The sequence below is a fragment of the Pavona decussata genome, unplaced genomic scaffold (assembly GCF_977016875.1).
Source record: "Pavona decussata unplaced genomic scaffold, jaPavDecu1.1 SCAFFOLD_6, whole genome shotgun sequence".
Lineage (NCBI taxonomy): Eukaryota > Metazoa > Cnidaria > Anthozoa > Scleractinia > Agariciidae > Pavona > Pavona decussata.
Genome location: NW_028145430.1, coordinates 494,824 through 522,258, shown reverse-complemented (window position 1 = coordinate 522,258; position 27,435 = coordinate 494,824). Strand labels below are relative to the sequence as shown.

Genomic DNA, 27,435 nt, shown 5'->3' with positions numbered 1-27,435 from the left:
GGCGGGTTCCTTTTGTTTTACCCGGTTTTGAAATTGTGCAAACCAGAAATTGCATTAGAAAAGAGGTTTATTGACAGATTTTTGTAAAGTAAAAGTAAAGTAACTTTATTTATACACGGTTGTATTTAAAGCTACAAGCTTTTGGGGCCGTGTAATCAAACAAGTATTTTAAACAGAACAGTTCCTATAGTAAACAATCCTCAGAGTAAACAATTCTCTTCAAAATTAGTTGTAATACGACCCGGCTTTACCACATCGGACGGCTGTGCACACTTCCGATCCTGTGCACTGTATTGACTCCCTGGTCTGTATCTGATTTTAACGATTGCTCTCGTGTTCACGGGCTAATCTTCATTGCAAATGACTGATTGTAGACGAAGAGATGACGATTCTCGAAAGTTTTGTAGACCGTTTTTCATTGTGGCCTTGGAGTGTTGATAATTCTGCTATGCTTACCTGTCAATACCTTAAAACATCAATCAAAGAAAAACAAAAGATGTGCAAGAATATAATGATTGCCTTTTATCATACAGTACAATCCCTCAGTGATAAACCTAAGCAATTATTTTTAATGAGGGAATAGCACCTTATTGAGTACTAAGGTAACCCTCGCGAAATAAAATGAAGAGCCACTCATCATCTCATATAAAAGTGAAGCTGAACTTACGCAATATCCTAAGACCCCCAAGAGTTGATTTACGCCTGTCAACACAATATTTATACTCATTTTGTAGGTGTCTGTATCCTAAAGATACAAGAGGCGTATCCTTGATGAACAACCCCCTATCCACTTACTGGCGGTAAATTACTGTACTCCCTTCAGCCAATTTCGTGTGGAGGTGACTGAGTTATATTAGTGCGCATGATTACTGTAGCGGTTTGTCTACACGAAATCAGCCCTGTTGTTTCAATTCAAATTTTTACGTTTGGTTTTAGTCTCTTGTCTCTCTCTTAGCATTGGATAGCCTCGTCCTCTCGTGCGCAACGATTTTCGCGCTCTCTCGTGACTGTCTGGTCGCTCAAAAATTCCTCGAGAGAAATGCGACACCACTCGTAATTTAGGTAAATAGAAGGAATAGCATTGGTTGGAATCGAACCATGCGATGTAATAATACACGGGCTGTGCCAGTATTAAAAGCTTATCATCGATTTACAAGAGCCTCTCGTCGGGAAAAAAAGGTAAGGTCATCGCATTCTTTGATCCATTGAAAATGGACTCTCCTAGACGAAACTGAGATAGCCCCGAGCTGTAAACGTGTTGTAATTGATAAAGCAATATACAGTTGAACAGAGAGTGAAACAAAAATCCATACCTACCCTAGCGCCCCTCCGAACATTGGATTGAAGGGTCGATAAAGAACTTGAGGTTCTGCAAGACTGCATAGGAGGTATGTAACTATATATTCTTAACTGATATTACAAATTGTGCTATTTTATCAGAATGGGGGATTTTCACTAGCTCTTCAGTCTAACGATGTAATGGCGTGTTTGGTTTATGTCCCATGTCCATAATTGCTACCAAATTTCGTTTCCCGAACACCCTGTTTTTATAGCTCATAATCTCCGCCGGCCTAGAGTAGATACAATACAATAATTTTGACTAAGACTGAATTTGACTGGAATCGAGAACCAACGTTGGCGTCAAAGATCGGATAAAAAAGATTGAAGAAGATAAATTGAACGTACATCTCTTTTAGTCTGTAATAATGCTTGTAAGATCTTAATCAGTCTATATCCGCGCCACATTTTTCGCAGCTAATGCTGAATACTTCCTCCGACATTCTCAGTGACTCACGTTTACGATAGAATTGTTTCGTGTCAATGAGATTGAATACCCACAACTTACTTACGACAATTGCCGCCCACGTAAAGTGTCCTTTGATTTTGAAACATATCTTTAAAAGCTAAGTAGGGGCAGTCAGGCAATGTTCAATGATGAGACTTTGTAATGATCTTTTTGCACAACACAAAGCTGTCACCCCTTCCTGCCTGCATCGGATACGACATTCGTCTCTTGCGTTCTCTTGTTACGACAGCAAGTTGTAGGTCGTAGTCGACATTATATAAGGTGTTATATGGCTTATATACCGATGATGATAGTGTTCACGATAATTGAAATATGAAATAAAACTTTAAAAGTTAATTACTATGACGTTTCCGAAAAAACGCGCATGCAGTAATCCGGAAGGATTATTTCAATATTAGCACGTTCGCTACGTCCGGCCTTTAGAGGCGAGTGCTGAAATGTCTGATATACAAGGAATATTTGTTGAAATGGCAAAATTAAGTTGGCGTTGACCGATCGAAGTGAGCGCATACTGAAATGATTGAGATCTTATTGCTAGGACGTTACTTCATGCAGTAGCTAATAAGAAGTATCCGGATTTACTCTCTATCGATTTATTCACGTTTTCTTTGTGATGTTGTAGCAGCCGTTCAAGTCTTTATGTCTGCTGGGAACTGAATGAGCGCAGACTCGACTTGTAAATTCCTTTTAAGAGAATTAGAAAATTACTGAATAAAATGCTACAAATTTAAAAAAGCCGGACATAGCTGATGTTAGATTAAAGGAATTAATCATCGTGCATCCTTTTTTTTATTTTATTTTTTTTTATTTGGATTGGAAGTGTATCGTTGATCTGTCGGAAAGATGAAAAGGTAAGGGATCAAATCAAATAAAGATAAAAATAAATTAAACCCATAACCATGATAAAGGCCAGTTTAAACGGTTTCAACATTTGACCAACATTAGTTCAGCGAAAGTTGAACGGATGTTGGGCAAATGTTGAATGGAGATTTCAAACGTCTTGGACGCCATTCAACATTCTCACGGATAGCAAAGGAAAATTTTGAGTCATCGAACGGTCTTTGCGAGCATTTGCGAGCATGCGAGCAGTGTGTTTTTTTTTGCGAGCACGAGCTGTTGACAAATTTTTCTTGTGAGCAGCTAGCGAGCACTTTAAAAAATACAGATGGCGAGCGTCTTTAGAAAAATAGATATCAGATAGATGGCGAGCAGCAAACTCTTTGAGTACTTCGTAGATTTTCCGCTAGACAGAATCTCTCTTTTGTTTAAAATAGGAGACGTTGTTTTGCGCAAAGTAATAGCTAATAATCTGGCTGACACCTCCAAAACAGAACAATAGTTACAGACTGAACGCAGTTGAAGAAAGACTGAAGCCAGAGGTAAGGATGTTTCAACCTTTTTGTTTTAACCACATCATAACTGATTCATCGTTTATAGGCTTAACGAAATTTCGAGCAATCGAGCACATGTTAACGAGAATGCGAGCATGCGAGCAGTTGCAAAAATTTTGCGAGCACGAGCAAGCGAGCACCCGTGTAATATTTGCGAGCAATTCGAGCAGAGGCCAAATTTTGCGAGCACTTTTAAATTGAACAAGACGCATATGTGCGTGAACTTGGGCTTCTTTCCTGGCATATCCAGCTGTAAACGCCAGAAAGTTGACATAATAAAATCTCAGTTGTCATTTGTCGATTGTTTTACAGCTCAAGCATAGTACAATTCAAGCAAGTATATTGAAAGCAATGTATATTCCTGGTCTAAATTTTTTCCGTCTGTCTGTTTTTTACGCCCAGTCTGTAGTCTGCGTTTTACACTGACCGATTAAGTAATAAATTTTAGAATCAAATAAAGGTAAAATCCGAGCTTGCAACCTATGTGTGCATCTATCCGGCCAACAGGATTTAGCAAAGTAGGCAGGGATATCTTGTGTTGGCTTAATCCCCCCCTTGAAAACATTTTTGTTTTTTTGAAATTAGGGAATTCTGATTGAAATTGGTGTTTCGTGGAAATTTCTGTATGTCAGTATCTTTCACCCATTAATGGATGAAATTTGTCCTCGCGTCACATAGGCGTTCTTTGACCCGTCTCCAGTGCATGCGTTTGTTTACGCAAGATTACCAATTGTCACGTTTTGGCAATTGAAATAGAGAGAAAAACAGACAGAATGCTTTCCTAAAGGAAAAAATTATTCAGAAAAGTCTTTGTTTACGCCTAAGAAAGAAACGCTTATAATTCTAAATGCGAGACGAGAGACGCGAAAGCGATTTGAAGGAACTATCAGTCCATTTCGAAGCGAATTTATCAACCCGTGCGTGGCACGTTTTTCAAATTTTCGCTAAAACTGTTCAGAGTATAAAGAATCGGTCAATTAGAATAGTATTTCAGTACAAATTCACGATCAAACCTGTAATTTTTTAGCCGTTGAATTCCCAGAAGTACTAAAAAATTTTGTAGAAAGTCCGTGGCCTGAATAAGAATTTGAGATGTCCGCGCCCCGCTAACTCGTCGCCTGGATAAAACAACAATTTGTACTTGAAGCACAGTTTCTTCGCCGTTATTTCTCGGATTTCCGCTATCGAAACTGTTGAGTCTTCCTAAGTAGTTCGTCTTTCGATGTACCATTTCGAAAAGTTGTGTTTTCCTTCAGGAAACGCGAAAATCGTCGACTAAAAAATGGCCGACCCATGCAAATCCATGCAGCGACAAGATTACCTACGCATGCGTTTTAAGGCCCAGACGGCGATTGTGACTGAATGAGGAAAACCAAAAAAACAAAACAAAAACAAAAACAAAAAAACGAAGGGCAATTTTCAACTTGGTGTCCCTTTGGGAAGCCCCAGTAATGAGACCATTCGATACCCCTAATGTTGAATGAACGTTACAACCAATTTAAATTTTGATTCAACAGTCTTTCAACAAGCTTTCAATTTTTTTTTACACTTTGAATAATGTTGAACGACCTGTTCAAACGCCTCCAACATTTGGTTCAACAAAGTGTCGAACGCATGTTGAAGCAAATGCCGAAACTGTTCGTCTGGGTAGGGCATTAAAAAGAATAAGAAATAAGACTATAAGGTATCAGATGTTGCTGCTTACTGCGGAAGTCGCCAACTGCAACTCTACCAACTACGACGTTTGTTAGTGATAAAAAGAAAAAGAAAACTTTCATTGCTTTACGATGCAGTTTTGGTGCAAAGCGCCTGTAGTGAATTATCTTGAAGGATTAACCGATACTAACGTTAAATACTCTCACGTTCACGGCGTCTTCAAAGGCGTGAGCCTTAGATTAACCAAGATTTAAGAACATACTAAGAACATTGTCCAGACTGTGAGTCAGCTAAAAACATTCTTCTTTTGACCAAATGTTTTTAAAATGAATACTATAAACAAAGTCTTGTTAATCGGTCGGGTAAGACGAAAAGCTGAGGAAAAAAAAGATACGAATAAGTTAAACCCATGACACGAGCACTGGTGGAAAGGTTTTAAGATTAAAAAAAAAAAAAAAGAAAATCGGTTTCACAGTTATATTGTTGTTAATTCTCTCCGAGGGGCTTAACCTTTCACTTTCAATTCACCGGAATTTGGATCAGTTGTCTGGGTGGGGCATTAAAAAGAAAAGGAAATAACACTATATAAGATATCACTCTATTGTGTTACTCACTTTGCTGCAACAGTCACCAACCGCAACTTTACGAACCACGACGTTTGTTATTGATAAAAAGAAAAAGAAAAAAAAAATAATGCAGTTTTGATGCAAACCGCATATTAGTGAATTATCTTGAAGGATTTATCCAATACTAACGCTTTAAAATACTTTCACGTTAACGACGTCTATAAATGTCTGATACACACTTTTTCTTTAAGAACACTGAGGCTGAGCTAACTAAAATTTAAGAACATACCGAGAACATTACCCAGGCTGAGCGTCAGTTAAGAACATTTTAATTTAATTTTTTTTTATTTTTATGAAAAGTCTGAAGACAGTCTAGTGCTGGGTATTTGGGTTATCATTTGGATTAATAGGACCATATATAGACAATGCAGTACAAAATTATTGCTCTTTGATAGATTTATTGTTCACGTTGACATAGTTTACTGAACTATTATAACAAGCAACTAAAAGAAAATCTTAAGAACTTTTTCAGGCTCAACTTACCAAAAAAAAAAAAAAAAAAACTGTTCGGCCTCAGCCCCCAAATTAGATATATATTTTTTTTAATAAGAGCGTACACTTTTTACTAAGGTCGGTCAAAATTAAGTTGGCTTTGACTAAAGTGAGCATACACTGAAACTAATTATAGCCCTGATACAGCACTTTAGGATGACTTAAGTGACCCGGAAATTCCACTTATTGGAGGAGTGAATTGAAATAAATAAGACATTCCTAATTTCGCGGTTATCACTACGCTTTCCTTTATCTATTAGAAAAAAAAACTGATTTATTTTTGCTAAATAAAAGAGTGGATGAGAACGTGATGTACGAGTCCCTTACATTTGCCGGCCTTGTTTGAAGGTTAGATTATCCACAACCACAATTCCACAGCTCTATTAAAAAACCACAATGCTGTTAAAATCTTTCAAATCATCCCGTCTAGCTTTAGATTAAATGTCATCTAGGCTTTTGTAGATGATGCTAGCGACATTTTTTCGAGTATTATGCTAACGCAATAGCATTAAGAGTAATGCTGGCATTATACTGATCTGGTGGTTTTCAGAGAAAACATTTTTCTCAATAATTCCCAGTTAATATCACTGCATGCTAATATTTCTCGGGCAGTCGGGCTCTGTACTGAGTCCAAGAGTGTGGAGAGGACAGATGTTTTTCGTTAGTAGAAGATAACGTTAAACACGAGCATGGATTCCGAACATTCTCCTGATCTATTGCTCTTATGTAAGCCGCGCAATTTACTGGAAAAATTGCAGCATTAAGTAAAAGAGTTATAATGATGTCATCCATTAGATTAAACACAGGAATGTGGTAAACTATCTTCGTTGGCAGTAATTACCCCCAACTATTTCCGCTGAGAATCCTACTGTCTGTGTTGAATGGTCTATCGGCTTTTTTGTTTTTTTAAGGGAAGTTTTAAAAGACCCTGGTGTGAAGGAACGTTGTCTTTTTCCTGTTTGGGACCAAAAGGTTTCTTAAAGGAAGGTTTAGAAAAACGTTTTTAGCCTGTTTACCTGCAACAAGTTTTGCATCGCAAAAAAGATAAGCTTAGGCAGGAAAAACTTAAATAAAAAAAAAAAAAAAACATTAGTTTCTTAATAACGATGTCCTAATATGGGGTGTTAGGCTTTCGCTCACCCTTACAACATCGAGGGAAATTGTCCTTATACCTTAACTTCCTCAAATCCCCATGATTGTAATCATCCCTATAAAAAACTATACTATTTAAAATATTCGACAATATTTTTTAATCTATTCATTCTTTTCGTAACAAGATGCCTATACTGGCATTAACGCGAGATGCATTTATTCCAACTGTATGCTTTCCAGATTTATAAAACTATCCTTGCTAATGGAATAGTTTGAGTCACGACGATCGCGTTACGTTGTTTCCCTTGTGTTACGTTACATAGGGTTTCGCCGGAAATTTCGGTAGTTCCATTACGATAACGTAAGCTGCTCTTTTCATTCTCCCATCGTGGTCTAAGGCTGTCAAACAAAGCACGATTCCTTCGCCAGGAACTCTCCAATTTTCACCGTTTTAGATGTCGAGTGCTTCTTAGAAGTTATTCTTTCGATTTACCGCTTCAAAATGGTGAAATTTCCGTTTGAAAACGGCACACTTGAGTCCACAACATGTTAACAATATGGCGCCACAATTTAATCCGGTTTTAATGAGTATATCAAATGATGCTTTGACATCACACAGGTAGGGGATGAGTGGCTCCCCTCCCTCGCGATATACACGACAAAAATGGATTTTAATTAGCCTGTATTTGTTGAAGACAATCAGCACAGTACATCCCGAGTAGGAGAGGGGAGAGTTTAATAAATAAATTAATGTACAGATTTGTAGCTACTACGAAGAAAAAAAAAAAAAAAAAGAACAAGATGCCTGCTATACTGGCATTACGCGTGATGCTGTGGCTGATTCATTTATTCCAACTGTATGTTTCGCAGATTTATAAAACAATCCTTGCTAATGGAATAGTTTGAGTCACGAAGATCGCGTTACGTTGTTTCCCTTGTGTTACGCTACTCAGGGTTTCAAGGGAAATTGCGGGAATTCCATTGCGATAACCTAAGCTTCTCAATGACCTCTTTTCTGTCTGCAATCTTGGTCTAAGACTGTCAAAGAACCCGGGGTAGTCAATCGATAATATCGATAATCGATAGCATTCGATAACAATGGATAAAAATCGATTAATTTTTTCGAAATTCGATAAAAATCGATAAAAGATTTCGTTGTGAGTAATCGATAATTATCGATTTTTGAAACAGGGCTATCGATTTTATCGATAAATATCGAATTTATCGAAACTGAATTATCGTTCCAATTTTCGAAGCGGAAACACCGAAAGATATTAAAGAACTCGCAGAGACACTGATAACAACTTTCCTGATCGTTAAACGATAAAAATTGCTTCATCTTTTCTACAAACGTTTAGTATTTCTCAGGGTGTATTGTATTTGAAATCCGATATAGATCCCTGGTTGATTATTCCACTGTTTTATTTATTTGCTAATGTAACACAATCGCACGCTCGTTGGTCTTTCACCCAGTCTTTAAAGTGACAGATTTTCGTGATTTTTTGAGTAAATAGTTTATGTTTGTTATCGAACCCGGTAAATCGAACAATAAAATCAGGAAGAAAATCATAATGCAGTCTCTTGTACAGTGCATGACAAAAAATCATTTCATTTCCGCTTTTGAAATCTACATTTAAAGAGTCACAATCAAACGCTCCCTCAACGGAAACAGGATAATTTTGTATCGTTTGAATAAAGATCGATGAATCCGATAAAATCGATAACATTAACACTTCGTCGGCGTGTGAGTATCGAATTTTATCGATTGATCGATAAAATCGATATCGTTTAAGTTCAATTTATCGATAGATAGTTATTATCGAATGATTCTCCGATATCAATTTTTATCGATTGACTACTCCGGGCAAAGAAAGCACGATTCCTTCGCCAGGAACTCTCCAATTTCCACCGTTTTAGATGTCGAGTGCTTCTTAGAAGTTATTCTTTCGATTTACCGCTTCAAAATGGTGAAACTTCCGTTTGAAAACGGCACACTTGAGTCCACAACATGTTAACAATATGGCGCCACAAATTTAATCCGTTTTTAATAAATATATCAAATGATGCGTTGACGTCACACAGGTAGGGGTGGGTGGGTCCCCTCCCACGCGATATTTGCGACAAGAATGGATTTTGATTGGCCTGCTATTGTTGAAGACAATCAGAACAATACATCCCGAGTAGGAGAGGGGAGGGTTTAATGAATAAATTAATGTACAGACTTGTGGCTACGAGGGAAAAGGAAATCGACCCGTTTTTAGACACGGTATGCCCCCTCAGGGCATCCCGCGTCAGTAAAAAAAAGAAATAGACACGGTATGCCCCTTCAGGGCATCTTGCGTAATTATTAATCCTTTATCCCTAAAAATAACTTGCAAGTTCTTTTTTGTCATCAAAACCGTTGACAAGGTTGTCAAGGTAGTTATTAAAGCCGTGTCCAAGGGGCTTACCCTTGTTATTTTCTCGGTAAACCCAAAATCCCTGGACTGGATTTTAACTTCGGATCATTTGTGTGAGTGGAGTCTTTCAAAAATAAGACTACTTATGTCTAAACCTCTAATCTAAGAGGTTAATAGGATCCAGATTTTTTTTTCAAGGCATTCAGGAGCTTCAGTTTCTTTCTAAGTCTTGCGTATTGAGAAATAAATGTGAGACTCGTTCTCGTAAATTTAAGGTGTTTAATTCGTCTTCCGTCACTCTATTGCCACTCGTTTCTAATCAAATTTACTATATTTCTGTTCTAAACTATCTGCCCAAATGATATGGCGCACTTGACCTGCTCGCTTTAATAGTGGCTTGTAGAATAGTCCGCTTCCATCACGACATAGCGTCTACTGTTTCTTTTCGGTGAACTATCTGTTCTGGCGGGATAACAGAAATTCGGATTAAGCTGTTGGTTGATTTTCGGTTCTCAGAGGTGTTTCGTAGCGATGCCCCTCGAATCTCTCACTACTCACTACTATTTTCGCCGAGATCCTCGCCAAAGGAATTCATAGAAACACATAGAACGGTGCTTTCTAATACAGAAGTATTTTTGCGCAGTTTACGGCTTAGCGAGAAAAGTAGATCTTAGCAAGGATTATTGAAATCCTGAAAGAAAACTGGGGATAATAACGCATTTTTTCAGAGATAATAAGGCAACAATAATTCTGAAAAGCGTTAAAACACACACACATGGAATTTTCTTCCTAATTGAAACTAAATTATCTTTAAAATATTAATGGCTACCCCTAATTTTATTTTCGGATTCCAGTAACTGTTGCCAAGAACCGTTCTTCCCGCCTAGTTTTAAACCGAGCAAAAATATATTTGTTTTAGCTGGGACCGCCGTACAAAACCCTTATTTCTCGGACCATCCCGAGTTGCTCAGAACACAGTAGCAAAAGGAGGCACCGTCCTTTAAAACTTGCTATGCTGATAATACAACTCTTATATACGATGGTTCGGAAAAGTCTCTCCCAGTAACCCTTCATGTCTTGGAAAACTTCAGGTAAGGTCTCAGGCCTCAAATTCAGTAAGAAACAAACAAACAAAAAAAAAATTGATTTCTAAGAACAAACTCTTGAGTAACTGGTCATACTACCTAAGGTTGGGCCTCATCGGGATAGAAAATCGCTAGTCCTCAGTAAAAGCTTAATCGCTTACCAGGTGTCCATCTTTTTAAGTGCGCAGCTATCTAATCAAACCCTAAGACTACTTTATAACACTTGAAATCAACGATCTATTTTTCAAATTCCTTTGGAACAGTATACTGGAGGTAAAATAAAGAGAACAATTTTATAATTTAAGCCTACAATGGATATCATAAAATGTTAGACGATTATGACTGTGACCACCGTAGAGAGAGGTTTCGTGCGGCCGCCCTTGTTCGGAGCGAAACCACTGATATTCGTTGAAACTCACCCATCGACGCAGCACCACAGTTCCTTTAGAAACTAACCCCCTTATCTGTTAATCATGATAATGACAGACGTCGCCTCCTTTAGCAAAGCCCTTAGTTTTGTTTGGATAACTAACTGCATACGTAGATGAAATCAGCAACGGAAGGTGGACACTTTCGTATTTTTGCTGTGGAGTTGGCGATTCTTTGGCACCTAAATATGTTCAAAAGGTAGTTGGATTTAAAGAACACCCAATGTTGTTCAAGAGGCACTTGGATTCACTTCCATTTGAAGGATATTAATAAAACGGAATTCTTTAACTCCTTTTCTCAGAAAGATTATAGATATTTGTCCTTATTTAAACAACAACGCCCAGATACATGTACAACACTGGACTCCTTTCTGACTCTAAACTTATGCCATAACACTTTAATAAGAATCATGAATAAGTAGTGTTGTAAGAAAGAAACGGCATCAAATCGATCGGAATTTCTCAGCCAAAGAATCTTGTTAAAGAAATTGAACCAATTATCCTACAAAGGTTTGCCTGGTAATATTCTATGGGCGGTAACATCTGGTTCTTATTGTGCTGATGACCAGCTCTGAAAAGGAAGAAACCATGAATATGAAGACTACCAAAACCCTAACAGACTCACATATCCAAGATTGGCAAATAAAAATATGTAACTATTAATTTCAGTATACCAGCCCCCAGCGAGCAGAAATGGATAATCAATTTACTGGGAGACGAAACCTATTGTAGGCTGCTCACATAATCACACAACAACAAAAACAAACAGAAAACAACAACAACAATAAACCAACAGCAACAGATGAACAGACCAAACGCTTGCAATGAAATGGCTGGAATGGGTTATAATGACGATGGAAACTGCAGCTTCTGCTCTGTCGCGTCTGCAAACATATTTATAATGGTCTTCTTTGGTGTTGTAAGTCTTTCCGACCGAACTCGTCTGGATACGGCTGAAAACCTTCAACATCGCAGCCTAGTTAAGTAGCCGAGAATCAGTACACATTAGTGCTCTGGGTTTGACGCCATGCAAACAAACCAGTCATGAACTCAATGTATTTTCCTCAGAAACAAAGAAGCCATTCCAGCTATCGAGAGCTTTATGTCCTTACTTGACTGATACAACCGAATATAACAGAAGAACCGAACCGTTTCCGACGTTTTTGATGATAATTTAACTGGACGCGTGACTTAACGTTCATCTGTATAACTACATGTATACTTATATTAGGGTCAGTGATGGTGTCATAGGGCACTTTCTATTTGTCAGAACTGACCGGCCAGACCAGCCAGTCTTTAAATCGAACGCGTCATTTTGAAGGGATGGTGCTGCAAAATCTTTAGTTCAAGGGGACTTTTTCGGGTGTTAAATATGCCTTCATTCATACCTCCCTTCCACTTTTTAATCCAAGCACCTCCCTCAATGGGCATCTATTACCTTAGTACTCATAATTGACAAAGGATTAGTACCCCATTTCAACCACGAGATGTCTTTCTTGACGCATTTATTCCTCTCCCTGAATAACGGTCAAATTTGACACCTCTGCACCCTGTGAGCTGCAGCTTAACTTCTCTATTATAAAAGACCCTATTGTTTAGAAAACTGAACAAAAATAAATGCGACTTGGGAGAGTTACAAAACAAATAGATCCAGGGAAAAATACCATCTATTTGTTTTACCGTAATGACGAAGACATTACGTAAGCGAACATCCCGTTAAGTGAGCAGAGTAAAAAACTTTGACCACTACACACATTTCACACATTTCTTATCCTCTAAATTCGAGTACAATATAACTGAGAAGTTTACGATTAATATTCTCAAACTAAACCTTTGGTCCAGTAGACATTTCTTACTCCCAAAAATGAACATGTTAGAGTATGTCAGTTGCGTCACTGCAATTCAGTTTGGTCCGGATTTCCCGCCATTTATCTTAGTTGATACTGGATTTTCTGTTAGCGACATATTTTAGTAAGCGTTCTCTTCTTTGCCACATCACATCAAACTTCTAGCTTAACTTACCTGGTCGAGGTGACTTAAAAATACCGTTGTCGGATTTTTTACCGCACAGTTTTACTTCCTGAGAAAACTTCGCCTGTTTTTGTTGACCAGTATTTGGACTGAAGACTCTATCACGTGCGCCGATCACACCACTTAATGACATCAACTGCATGATTTCTTTAGACCAATGAGAACGCGACTTTTGCACTGTTCACTGCATGAACATGGATTTCTGCCATTTGTAACTGGAAGCGTTTCGAAGTGACTCAAAACCTATAGCACACAAATTTACATGCAAGGGAGTTCAGGTGAGCAATCTAATTCGAACATATTTCGTGATTTTAGCTTCCCAGGAACAAAACCTAATAATTGCGGAGTTAGGAAACGGTAATCATGGCGCTCAAACTGCGTGCCCCTAAAGCGCGTAAAGCTTCTACGACCTTCAATTAAAACTGCTAAAATGCGGCTCTGCCCAAAGCAGAGAAGTGAGAATGCTGTTTGAAGTTTTCCATTGGCCACTTTTCAATCAACAGTGGACAACAATGTGTCATTAGGTCACTAGGACATGGAAGAGTTACAAAACAAATATACCCAGGGCAAAATAAAATCTATTTGTTTTACCGTAACGACGAAGACATTACGGAAGCGAACATCCCGTTAAGTGAGCAGAGTAAAAAACTTTGACCACTGCACACATTTCACACATTTTTTATCCTCTAAATTAGAGTACAATTTAACTGAGAAGTTTACGATTAATATTCTCAAACTAAACCTTTGTTCCAATAGACATTTCTTACTCCCAAAAATGAACATGTTAGAGCATGCCAGTTGCGTTACTGCAATTCAGCTTGATCCGGATTTTCCGCCATTTATCACAGTTGATACTGGATTTTCTGTTAGCGACATATTTTGGTAAACGTTTTCCTCCTTGCCACATTACATCAAACTTCTAGCTTAACTGACCTGGTCGACGTGACTTGTAAATATCGTTGTCGGATTTTTTACCGCACAGTCAGTTTACTTCCTGAGAAAACTTCGCCTGTTTTTGTTGACCAGTATTTGGACTGAAGACTCTATCACGTGCGCCGATCACACCACTTAATGACATCAACTGCTTGTCTGTTATTATAATCACAAATTCCTTTAGACCAATGAAAACGCGACTTTTGCACTGTTCACTGCATGAACATGGATTTCTGCCATTTGTAACTGGAAGCGTTTCGAAGTGACTCAAAACCGATTGCACACAAATTTACATGCAAGAGAGATTAGGTGAGCAATCTAATTCGAACATATTTCGTGATTTTAGCTTCCCAGGAACAAAACCTAATAATTGCGGAGTTAGGAAACGGTAATCATGGCGCTCAAACTGCGTGCCCCTAAAGCGCGTAAAGCTTCTACGACCTTCAATTAAAACTGCTAAAATGCGGCACTGCCCAGAGCAGAGAAGTGAGAATGTTGTTTGAAGTTTTCCATTGGCCACTTTTCAATCGGCAGTAGGCAACAATGTGTCATTAGGTCACTAGGACATGGGAGAGTTACAAAACAAATATACCCAGGGCAAAATACAATCTATTTGTTTTACTGTAACGACGAAGACATTACGTAAGCGAACATCTCGTTAAGTGAACAGAGTAAAAAACTTTGACCACTGCACACATTTCACACATTTTTTATCCTCTAAATTAGAGTACAATAAAACTGAGAAGTTTACGATTAATATTTTCAAACTAAGTCTTTGTTCCAGTAGACATTTCTTACTCCCAAAAATGAACATGTTGGAGCATGTCAGTTGCGTCACTGCAATTCAGTTTGGTCCGGATTTCCCGCCATTTATCACAGTTGATACTGAATTTTCTGTTAGCGACATATTTTGGTAAACGTTTTCTTCCTTGCCACATCACATCAAACTTCTAGCTTAACTGATTTGGTCGAGGTGACTTGTAAATATCGTTGTCGGAATTTTTACGGCACAGTTTTACTGCCTGAGAAAACTTCGCCTGTTTTTGTTGACCAGTATTTGGACTAAAGGCTCTATCACGTGCGCCGATCACACCACTTAATGACATCAACTGCAAGATTCCTTTAGATCAATGAAAACGCGACTTTTGCACCTGTTCACTGCATGAACATGAATTTCTGCCATTTCTAACTGGAAGCGTTTCGAAGTGACTCAAAACCTATAGCACACAAATTTACATGCAAGGGAGTTCAGGTGAGCAATCTAATTCGAACATATTTCGTGATTTTAGCTTACCCAAGAACAAAACCTAATAATTGCGGAATTAGGAAACGGTAATCATGGCGCTCAAACTGCGTGCCCACCTTCAATTAAAACTGCTAAAATGCAGCTCTGCCCAGAGCAGAGAAGTGAGAATGTTGTTTGAAGTTTTTCTTTGGCCACTTTTCAATCGGCAGTGAGCAACAATGTGTCAGTAAGCCACTAGGACATGGGGGAGTTACAAAACAAATAGACCCAGGTTAAAATAAAATCTATTTGTTTTACCATAACGACGAAGATTTTTCATGAGCGAACATCGCGTAAGTAAGCCGAGTAAACATTTTTGACTACTGTAGACGTTCCACATATTTTTTATCCTCTAAATTACAGTACAATATAATTAAGAGGTGTACAATCAATATTCTCAACCTAAACCTTTGTTCCAGTAGAAATTTCTTCCCCCCAAAAATGAACATGTTAGAGCATGTCAGTTGCGTCACTGCAATTCAGTTTGATCGATTGTCCGCCATTTGTCACACTGAGTTGATACTGGATTTTCTGTTAGCGACAAATTTGGGTAAACGTTTTCTTCCTTGCCACATCGCATCAAACTTCTGGCTAACGAACACAATCGAGGTGACTTGTAAATATCGTTGTCGGATTTTTTACCGTGAGCAGTGAGCAAGAATGTGTCATGAGACTGAAGTCAAAACTTGGGGTGTAAAGTGTATTATGTGAGAAAATTTTCACTTAGGCTACTTTGCTCTCCTTTCCATTTCTCCAATGCATTCACGGCTGAGTTATTTATCAATCGAATCGTAAAGAGATAACGATGAAATTCAGGTACTCCGGTTATCTTGTTATCTTGCAAGTACTTGCATTTACTCCACTTAAAGCCTGTTTGAACGGTTTCAACATTTGCTTCAACATGCGTTCAACGCAGATGTTTAACCATACGTCGGTGGTGTTTAGACAGGTCGTTCAATATCGTGGGTTTTTTTTTTTTTTGCACACTTTATTCATAAGTTCAACATGCGTTCAACTCAGATGTTGCACCAAATGTCGGGGGGTGTTTAGACAGGTCGTTCAGCATCGTTGAAGGCGTAAAAAATGTTGAAAGATTGTTGAAAATGTGTTGAATCGAATTTAAATTGGTTTTAACTTTTTGAAAATGGCGTTGGAATCGTTTGATCACTCCGTTCAACCAACATTTGCCTAACATTTGTTCAACTTTTTTGTTGAACGAATGTTGGGCAGATGTTGAAATCTTTTAAACGGATCTTTAGTCTCCAGATAGTATTTGGTTTTTGGTTTGTTACTTCAGGAAAAAGAAAAAAGATAAAGTCGCAAACAAGTCACATGTACAATTCAAGCCGGTCTCTGTAGCACATTATAAAGCAACTAAAAGTGTTGCTTCCCTTTGTTTTCCCTGACAGTATAGATGTTGCTGGTACCCATTTATTCATCGCTGTGAAGACAGACAATGTGGAGTACGGTTTCGTGCCCTTCGGCTTTCACTTGAATAGGTCTCACCGATGAAACTGCGGAATTTAACATAAATACATAGGCATTTGAAATGTTTTGTTAACCAATGCGATCGAGGGGGATAAAAATAGACAGGAAGGCAGTAGTAATGACACCAACAAGAAATTTCCATGGACTTGAAGCTTAAAATTCAACCAATTTCTTTACAAATTTCTCATTTTCGTCAGCGTGCGTGCGAAAATAAGCTAATCGTATGCAATTCTATTGTAAATTCTGTACACTAAGGCATTAGAATGTCAAGGGACACAAGTTCTCGGTACAAGTTCACCGGGCCTGATGATTTAGCCAAGCCAAACAATTTGTTTGCCAAACGATTTGATCCGGCTGGCATTCAAAAACCTTGAGGAAGGAATGAATGTCCACTGAACAAAAGATAAGAGCTAGCGGTTGTCTCGACTACGTAATTAGCGGAAAAGAAATAAGTTAAACTCAAATTTACCAGTTTTCAGGAGTACCCAATGTTAAATAAGGAAAGTTCTAGCTTAAATTATTGTATTCTGTGTTTCCAGATTGTTTTGTGCCTTCCGAACAGATGCCACCGAAATAAATCGTTGGGTGGCCTTGATTGTTTCTTGTTTGTTCAAGCGTAAACTTCTCTACTTATTGCTTTGGTTAACAAATTCGTGACATTTAAGATCCACATAAAATGGATTCATTTTTGTTGTCGTATTGCCACCGTGTGAAGCGAGCCACGATTGTGCTAGGCCACAAATATTACGATAAAAAGGAATAAAATACGGAAGATAGAGAAAAGTTGTAAACATTTCAGAGGATTCAGTCGACAATTTTGTCGGTGAATCTTAATTGAAGGACTTGTTAAACGTTCTTAATTAACTCCACGTGGTATTATGTAACCTAATAAGCATTAATATCGCCGCAGGTGGTTTTTCTGTTGCACTTCCTTAACTTAAAAGCAATTTGTCATTTTGCTTATGAATAAGTGACTCATCCATAACGAACACGTTAAGAGTCGAGCCGATCTGAACTGCTACCGATTCAACAACTGAAGGAAGACCTCAAGAATGAATTCGAAACGTCTCTTCATCTTCCTGAGTTTGTGGTTGATTTTAAGCTGTGTACTGTTGCACCAGGCAGAGTCCTTTCAACCAAGGCCACGGAAAAATAAACGCAAAAAAGGCCGTGCTAAAAACAGACCTTACATCACTCCAAGTGTGAACGAAGAACGTGGATCTTCTCTGTTCCGGGTATGTAATTTGTTTTGATTTTGTTTTTAAGTACTCTGAAACCATTTTAACGTAACTTCTAAACGACTCAGTTCCTTTCCACCTTTTGCAATACTGTAGCCTGGGCTAGTTAAACTCCCTATAACCCAAAGTAAAGTTTGGTGTTCTCGACAGGTAGCCTGAAGAACTAAGACGTCCACAAATCTAAATTAATAAGAAACGGCCCGGACTACGGGACATTGATGAGCCCTAATTAATACTGGTACAATTTGAGACTCCTAATATGTCAACAGTACTTTATTTTAAAAGCTGTGTACTAACAGTTATCAACATATATCCTCGTCAGATAATTGGCTAGGGCTATTGTTTTGCTATTGTTTTGCTGTCCCCCATGGGGGGGGGGGGGGGTGTAACTTTATTTCTCACTCGTTCCTGCAAACATAGGCAATTAAGCTCGTATGAACTGTGGTCGCGTCTATAAATGAACTTGGCTATAGCGGTGAAAATTTATTTCGCGGATCAATACAACGTCGCAAAGGCAAAAACACTGATAGCTCCGATCCGCACGTGCGTTTTAAATTTTGGTACATTTCTTTGCCGCCCTCTGCAAAGCAAACAGCCTGAAATGGACAGATTTAAGGTTTTGCGGAGAACTTTAGCACACGACGATAAATTTTTCAAAACTCGAACGCCACGCATACAAATTTGGTTATATTGGGTATAGTTTGCTGTTTTTGTACAAGTTGGATGAGTTGAAATAATCGCAAAGTAGCACACCAAAAATTAAGTTATATTTCCAAGTTACATTTTCGTTTCCGTCGCCGTTGTCGTTACGCGTTGCTTAAGTTCCCTATTTCCCACACTGCCAATAAGAGCAACTATTTGTTATGTTACCTGAAATACCCATAATTTGACAACTGATGATATTAACTGTTATCTGGTTCGCATGCTATTTTGCTATCGCAGGGCGTCAATGCAACTACTACCTGGTCAATACGCAAATTGAGTTGGGCTAAGATAACCTTCAAAGTCACCTTTGAAACTTAATATCTGCTATATAGTTCTTTCAAACACCCTTGCGATTATTGGCGTGATATTAATGCCAGAAAAAGTTTGCGCGATCGACGGGCAGGTCAACTTTAGGAGTGTTTTTCCATTCCTTAGACAAGGTCTGAGAACTAAGAGACAAATTCGATATTTCTTAAATAACTGGAGTGAATATAGCAGCCCTGTTGCAGTTCGTTAAATCTAACTTTGAGCGCGGAATACTTGTAATAAAGTTAGTTGTGAGAGTATAGTCTTCGTGTCTTCCGTAATAAGAGTAGGCATGGGAGGATTGCACCCTCTTGTCTATTGTGTAAACTGTAGAAAACATGGGGACTACAAAAGATACATCCAATCTCAAACTGGAATGATGTTCAGGTCAAATTGAATAACCAAACAACATAACATTTTAACTTCTGTGCAGGCGTCTGTTCGTCTATACGCTTCGAATCGTAGAACGTTCTGTGGCCAAAGTTGGCCTCAAATAGACCTGGCAGTGAAATTTACTTACCAAAATAAATTGAGTTGGAATTGCATAGGCAACACTTTCAAAATATTAATGGTGGTCACGGCATGGAAGCTTCTATGTAGAAGAAGCAATCTTTTTATTCACCTTTGTTCTTTTTTTCATTAGGATACAAGGAGAGAACAAGAGAACACACCTCAGAGGTTCAAGTCCCGTCGCTGGCTAGCTGTCTTACAAAAATACCGAGGAATTAAAAATAGGAACCTGTAACGAGTTTAAGAGGAAACTATATTAATATTGTGAGAAAATATAAATGGTATTTGTTTTAACTATGTATCCCCAAAACTCGGCGAATTATGTGCTAATGGTAATTAATGAAATGTCACAATACACTTACATCTATAATAAAGTTTGTAATCAGGTTTTCGTCATTGTTCTTTGGTGTTAGCTCCAGCTCTTTCCCTTTCTCTCATTCCAACACGATCATCCAAAACACTAATACACAAGAGATCAGAAACGTTTTTTCACCTACTCAGCCAGGCCAAGTAACTTCATAAGCTTCATAGAATCGAAGTATCATAATAATATTCTATTTTATAATTATTGTTCCTAATGAAACGGTATGTTTGAGCTAAGACCTGGAAGGGGAAGGGGTGGGTAAACCTTTATATCACCTATGTAGGTGTGTGAGGCCACAAAACGAATGGTTTTGAACTATTTTAGACCCACAATGGGTATATATTTCAACGTAGGCCTGAAATCTGGCAACGAGTACAGATTTTAAAACCCATTAAAACACAAATTCATTTACCTAGAATTTTGAAAACGAACCCGCTGAAGATATGCTATTTTGAGAGTGCGGTGCGCTGGATAGTTTTTTTTTGGCGTTCAAATTGGACAATATAAAAACGCAAGGTTGCGTAGTCTTGTTTTCCGTCTCCTCTCTCTTCTTTCACCTTTCGTCTCTCTTTTGCATGATTCGGAAGCTTCCCAGTGTCATAAAACCCACGAATTGGGTTGTCACCGGCCAACTTTCAGAAAATTCGGGTAGACCAGTATGAATTTAAAGTATTCCATTCTCACGTCTTCACGTCTATGGGACGCATGTTGTTAATTCATAAATGACCTGCTCCCAATTGGCTTGATAGTTCAATTGGCAGAATACTGTACCAAGATTCCTGAGGCCATTGGTTTGAATCCTGTTCAGGCCTGAATTTTCACCTTTCTTTTCTTTATTTCTTTTCGTGAGTAAATTTACGTGCATGACTGCGATATTCTCCCATTCATTTATTTTTTTATCATGTCGCAGCTCAAATATATGAATCTCGTATACATTTCACTCCCATCCTACTCAAAATCGTTGAAACAAAATAAAGTTCGATTAATTAAATTATTTCATAGTGTGTTTATAAGTGAAGCACCTGCGGCTCTCTCGTACTTGACAAATAAACCTCGCACTGCATACAACTTTAGAAGGAGTAATAACGCCTCTATAAGCTATAGAGGCGCTATCCTTTGGAACGCTGTCTCGACTCACTTTACGGGCCAATTTACTGATTTTTATTGTAAAGTGAAGAAGGACTTTTAGTTTAAGGAACTTGATTTTAGCGCACAGTCGGCCCAGTCGCTGCCGAGGCACTACCAAGATTTCAAATGCTTCTAAATATTTTACATTTAATGCCTTAATTGCTGTAGTCAATTATTTGCATGTAAATGCGTGAACTCATTTGAACATTTCTCTTTCTTAGAAACTAATTGAATATTCTATTTTTCGTAGTTGTGTTCTGTATTAATGTTGTCACTATTTTAATAGAGTTTCATATTGTAATTATTTTCACACGACCCTACAAGCTCTGAGCTTTAAACCCTATCGTGTTTAAATAAAGGATATGAATGAATGAACACTTTTCCATGTGCCTTCAGACAATTTTAATAATAATGAAGGGAGCGGAGAGCATGATCTCATGGGTATTCTTATGTTTAGTCAAGGGTTGCAAGTGATTGTGATATATATTGTAGCTGAGACCATTAACTTTGATTGTAAGTAAGAAAGTCTTGATAAGCTGAATTGATAATGTTAGAAACAGGGAACTGAATAAAAAAAAATAATCATTAAATCCGTTCTCTCAGACAAATTTCAATGGTTTACGACCGCTTACCGCAAGCTGAAACATTAACAGATTTCAAGATAAAAAAAAAAAAAAAAAGAATAGAAAATTGACCATGCTACGTTATGTAACGTAATGACCGTCGCTACAGGTGGTGATTTCTATTTCTCGATCTGAATAAATCACTTTTTCTTCACAGCTTATGAATACGTGAGTCACAAACAGCAACAAAGCAGACGTCCAACCTAGAAGAACTTAACCACATTATTTAATTTCCAAAGAAGAAGTCGCCAGAAAATCATGGATTCAAAACGTCTCTTTATCATTTTAAGCATATTGCTGCTTCTTAGCTGCATTTTGATGGACCAGGTGGACGGTTCGTTTGAAGGGCCACGAGGACGAAGAAAATCGTGTAGAAGGAAAAGAAGAAGAAGGTGTTCACACAAAAGAAGAAGACGGCTCTTTGTTTCTTCGGATAAGAACAACAAAGTGTCCTTAGTTAGGGTATGTGATTATACAATAATATAAAGACTTTTAACTTTAATGGGTAAGATTTTTTTTTTCATTTAAGTCAGCGTCCAAATAGAAGCAAACAAACGAGGGAACAAATCTAGATTTTATTATTCTATTATTTCGTAGTAAACTTTTTGGGTATAACGGACGTTTTTTGTGCTTAAAAGTTTGCTTCATTTCCCATTTTAAGGTCATTTGAATATTTTTGGTCCAGACCTGAAGTAGGGAACCTAAAGAAAGAATTCTCAAAAACACTAAATTTGTATCATCTTTGACCAGACCAGTCACGGATAAAAAACAAACAAAATAATAATAATAATAATAATAATAATAATAATAATAATAATAATAATAATAATAATAATAATAATAATAATAATAATAATAATAATAATAATAATAATGGCCTCACATGAATGCTAACGGGAGATGTCTGGAATTCAGAGAAATTGAACAGTTTAGTGTATAAAAGTACGCCTTTCAGCCAAGCGGATCACATGTTTTCTAAAAGCTATTCTCTAAAATTAGCTAACGTTTACTAACTATTAAGGAACTGGTAAGGAAAGTTTTAAAAACGAAATGTCATTCTTACTCCCTCACTTTGTCAATGTTGGCAATGAGGCGCATTGTAAATGACAGGCTGGCAGTAAATATATGAGGAGATAAGCGTACTTGTTGCTTTTGTTATTTGTTTGTTGGTTTCCGGCTGGGCTCGTGTCTTTTAGGTTGGAAGAGATTGCTAAATGTTATTTTTTGTTTGTTTTTTCCTTCAGTGGGATGCAGCGTTAGAATAAGAAACCACCCTTCAGAGCCAGTTTAAGCATCTGTGATGTACAGCCTCGTGCAGCATTTCCAAGGATTATTGCTTGGAAACTTTACGCCAAGTGAAAGTGCAAAGCGCTAAAGCGTGTGAAACTGTGAATATTATCTAGTTAATTTAAAAGTATGTATTAATTACCCTATCTAGACGGGTGAGGGAGGGAGGGGGTGAGGGGGTCTCCCCGCTGCGACTTTGACCATGAATAACTTTTTTTCAGAAATAACAAATTAAATGAGTAGGTTAGTGTTCATTGACTTTGATCTTACTATGGCAACCAATTTTTGACAGGCCGTTTTTCTTTTTGCCCTCAAAAAATGGATAATCCCTTCCTTAAATAAAGCAAAACTATTTCTTCTTACAGTAAATTTTTATGTTCTTAGCTCACATTAGTGTTAAAACCACTTTCCGTCCAAATTTGGCGCTTTTCTGAAGTTTTGTTGGGCATTATCCAGAAATCCCAGCCGGCCGCATAATTTGGCAATCATGACGTCTTTACGACGTCAAATGACATTAGCGCTTCTCGTTGCTGACCTCAAAGAAAACATATTTGGATAATAGTCGCGAAATTATGGAGATGGAGGGATTCCGCCCTCCCACCCCAAGAAGACGAAAAAAGGCCCAGTCTAGATAGGGTTGAATGATTCAATAAGTATAATGCATCGCAAAAGACTGAATTTAGAAGTTAAACTATTTTAATAAGCAATCGAAGTAAGCTCTCATAAATTAATCTATCAATCAATTGGGATATCGGAGATACAGTTTCTTTGTGTTAACCGTTTGTCAGTGACAAATGTTCTATTTGTTTCCTTGATGGAGCTAAACGAGCACGCATAACCAGTTTGTATCAAAACAAACGTCCCTGGTTTCCTTTTTTAGTTTTAGCGACTTTTGAGCCAATTTGGGTGTTCTTCAGAGGTTTCAAAGAAGTCGAGAAATTCAAGATCGGGGCATGCAGGTGACGTCATATTTGAAGTTATGTTCCATTTGCAACTTCGTTCTAAGGGTCCTCCCTCCAGGGTCTCTTGCTCCCTCGAGAAAGGCTGTAGCTGGTCACGTCACTGCCCGCGGCAAACTTTCCCCCAGTCGGGGTGAACTCACTCTATTATTTTGTTCGTAGAGAGAGATTTTTAGATTTCTAGCAGTCACGACATCAAGTGAAATGCGAGGGATTCGGCGCATTTTCACTAGGCCTGCAAAAATTGTTTTTTTTTTTTTTTAGAATATAGTGAATAATAATATGGTTAATTAAGCAGAGCTTAATAATTAATTCTCTATACATTAATAATTCATAAAGTGAGTCGCCAATAAGTACATGACATCTATTATGGAACAAAACACTTGCATTTTAATGAACACCAATTCAATACGACATAATTGCGATTCTGACTTACGCTCATTAAAAATTGTGATCAAATATAAAATGTTTAACAAACACTTATATGTATCCACTTTATTCGGACTAATGGCATTTTACATGCGTCTGTGAAAAGTGCTTTAAAGGCAGAGTTTCACGGTTCGGCGCATGTGCAAGAAAAAAATGACGTAAGCGCTGTCAAGCTAATTGTTTTCGGACCAGTTAGAAGCTAGTACACAACTCCGGCGGGATACGGCGGGCAAAAAATAATAAAACTGACCGGTCAGTGTTTCGGACACGTTTCAGAAAGAAACAAAAAGGCTGCCCATGTAAAAAACATGGAGATTTTTGCAACGCTTCTTGCAAATGTATCATGATATCCAAGAAATGCCAGATTTTACGAACTTATGCGAACGCATACAGTTTTATTTTATTACGATGTCGATATCTCGCGGCATCGACCTATATTTGATTGCGCGCGGTTCGAAAAGCCTAGAAGATCCCTCAAACTTACGTACCAAGGAACAGCATTTCACCAGCATTCAGTGATAAACTTTTTATAGTCTGTTCGTTCGATAGCCTGATTTTATTGGACCACGGAGAAGGCGAAGAACGCCAAGAAATCGCAAGCTTCAAGAAGCAATGCGACCGATTAGTAGTAATACCAACGCTGGGCGTCCTTCCGAGATGCTGTCAGAATGCATTTGAGAAAACGCAGCCGTGGTGGAAAATCAAAACTGCGTTTGCCGTTTTATTTGCAATAACCATAATTTTTATAGATAAATGAATACCTTACATTAACAAAAGAATTTGTAGTTTGCCGCAAATCTTTTATTTTTTTCTCTACTTCCCGCTATTCGAGCCCGCTAATAGACTAATACAAACTCACATTTGATCACACATTTGTTCGCTTCGCGTCTCAGTGTTGTACATTTTTTCCATCCAAAGCAAAACGCTGATGTTTTATACTGTTAGTCCGTCGAATTCTCCGTTTTTTAAAAGTTGATTTCCATATGGACAAACAGTACGATTGAAACCTAGAAAATCCTCGCGAATGAAATCGTAATGTTTTGCATTGGGAAAGTCACTGAAGGTGTGGATTTTTTTGTTCAGCTCATACACCGTGGATTGCACAATCTCTCTGTTTTATTCGTACAAAGAATTTGATACAAAACACGGAAAAGAAAACTGTGAGGAGGCTTGCCATCAGGGTACTGTGGAGGGGAATTGGAAGTCCGGAGTTGATCCAAAGCCAGCTGGTAGTACATGCCTTTGGGCCATTCCATTTAATATCTGCACCCCCACCCCCACTTTTAAAGGACTGGGAAATCTGAGGGGGAGGGAGGGGCTCTTTAAGAGTTATTTCTGAGGGGACATTTATGTCGGTATCTTTGAACTCTTTCTTTTTTCATTTTATTTATTATATTATATATTATTTCTAAGGGGGAATGTGTCGGCACTTTGATCTTAATTTCTGAAGGGGTCTTCAAAAGTTATTTCTGATAGGGTAGACACAAAAGCCCTCAATAAGGAGAGGGGGGGGGGGGGGGAGAGTGGTGCGAATAATAAATGGAATGACCCTATGATCACTGACCTTTGCCATTTCCAGCGAGAGCAGGTGTGCCGCGAAATCGTTGTCTATTTGAAACAGAATTATCCGTTTACAAAATTTCCACGTTTGGTGGGCGTCTCTTGTTAACCACACAGGACTTCAAGACCCACTCCACTCTGTCCCCTTTAACTTCTATGTTTCCAGAGGGTCCACAGAACGTCCCGTCGTCGGTCGGCCGCGAAGTCTCCTTAGACGATCAATCGACAAAAATATCGATTTCGGATGCTAAAACACTTTCAACCTTACAAAAATCGAACATATATTTACAACAGGAAACAAAGATTATAAAAAGTGGAGAACGAAGAGCGGATGATCCAAATTCGGGCGCGATTTCAACAGATTGTTCCACCACAAGCCCACGTCGAATTTAGTGTCGACCCGTACAATTTGTTATTGAGCAGGTCTGCTCGCGCATGCACTTAACCGTGAACAGCAGACTTAAAGGAATATAGCCTGAGTATCAGGCTTTTCCGGCAGGAGGGGGGAAGGCGGGGGGAAGAGAGGAAGGGGAAAAGGGAAGAAAAGCCTGACACGAAAGCGAGTATACGCCTTGCCTACCTCTGGTCTTCAGTGCTATTTAGCCCCCATAATGGTAAGCTTTCGCAATGGATCACTTGATGTAGCAAAGTAAGGCAAAACCCGCGAACTGAAGCCTATCAGGCCCAGAAAACTACGCTCTTGAGAAACCTTTGTCGAAGTTTAATTTGCGTGTACCGCACCGTACGAACTCTCTTTTCGGTTGGCACAAAACCATACTTCTTAAGGAGCAATCCAATGGAGACAATTCGATCCACATAGAAACAAACTTTTCTCTCTCCTGAGTGTTAAGTCACCCTCTCCTGTAAGCGCTGAAACAAATTAACGATTTCCTCATCTTGCTCCTTGACATCTTTCCCATGGACAATGATATCATCGGCTATGTTTGTTACTCCAAGAATGTCAAATGGCAACCGTTTGACGAATATTTCTCTGATACTTCTCTCGTGCGCTGGTTATGCCGAGACTGAGTCTCTTGTAGCCGATAGAGACAGTCTCCAACGGCAGAAGTAGTGATATCCCTAGAATCCTCTAATGAAGTTCGATTTGGTGGAAACCCAAGTTCCTTACAACTTTGGAAAGACGATGCGGTGTTCTTCTAGAACCCCATCATCGTCACCTTTTTTTTTTTTTGCTCGAAAACAGCAGGACTCACCAGCGTGGTCAGTCCGTTTACTTTCTCTATCACATCAATGGCGAGAAGTTCATAAACCTTTAGCGGGAAAGGAATCTTCCCTGATTTCTGAGCAATAGGCGGGCGTGATGGTTGGTTCATGTGTAAAGACAGTTGATGTTCTGAAAGCTTGTCAATTCCACTGAAAACGTTTCGGAATTGATCTGAAATACTTGTGGCTACTGTGTTTGCAGGAACCCCTCCTCTCGACATTTTGCCGACCTTAAGGACTTGTATCTCTTTGCCGCCTGGCCCCCTAAGAGGCTTACCCGTCTCCCTGAGTGTACAAAATGTCTTTATCCACTAACGGTCGAAGCACGTAATTACAGCACGAAACGTACCAGACACCGGCAAAAGACTGTTGCCATAGACACGTAACTT

General features: G+C 38.4%; 3 long non-coding RNA genes across 9 annotated transcripts in view; 2 read left to right on the top strand and 1 right to left on the bottom strand.

Annotated features, from left to right (window-relative positions):
* Window positions 1–24,312, top strand: part of LOC146489019 (uncharacterized) — a 34,014-nt gene extending 9,702 nt beyond the window's left edge. For 4 of the 6 annotated variants that reach the window (XR_014863761.1, XR_014863764.1, XR_014863762.1 and 1 more), the window contains 2 exons: window positions 21,745–22,049; window positions 22,832–24,312. This is a non-coding gene — a long non-coding RNA (uncharacterized LOC146489019). Of the gene's footprint in view, window positions 1–3,165; window positions 3,187–14,228; window positions 14,250–21,744; window positions 22,050–22,831 lie in introns of those variants that run through there. The other 2 variants (XR_014863770.1, XR_014863769.1) reach the window with 2 other exon arrangements.
* On the top strand, window positions 723–19,859 carry LOC146489020 (uncharacterized). Of its 2 annotated transcripts, none has more exons than XR_014863749.1 (3): window positions 723–1,388; window positions 17,685–17,948; window positions 19,606–19,859. It is a non-coding gene; the product is annotated as an uncharacterized LOC146489020 (long non-coding RNA). The 2 variants fall into 2 exon arrangements; XR_014863748.1 differs by lacking the exon at window positions 723–1,388 and adding an exon at window positions 15,075–15,192.
* Window positions 6,867–14,095, bottom strand: LOC146489021 (uncharacterized). Its single transcript, XR_014863781.1, has 2 exons — window positions 12,999–14,095; window positions 6,867–7,036 (listed from the first exon to the last, which is right to left on the bottom strand). It is a non-coding gene; the product is annotated as an uncharacterized LOC146489021 (long non-coding RNA).
* Window positions 24,313–27,435: the final 3,123 nt, after the last annotated feature.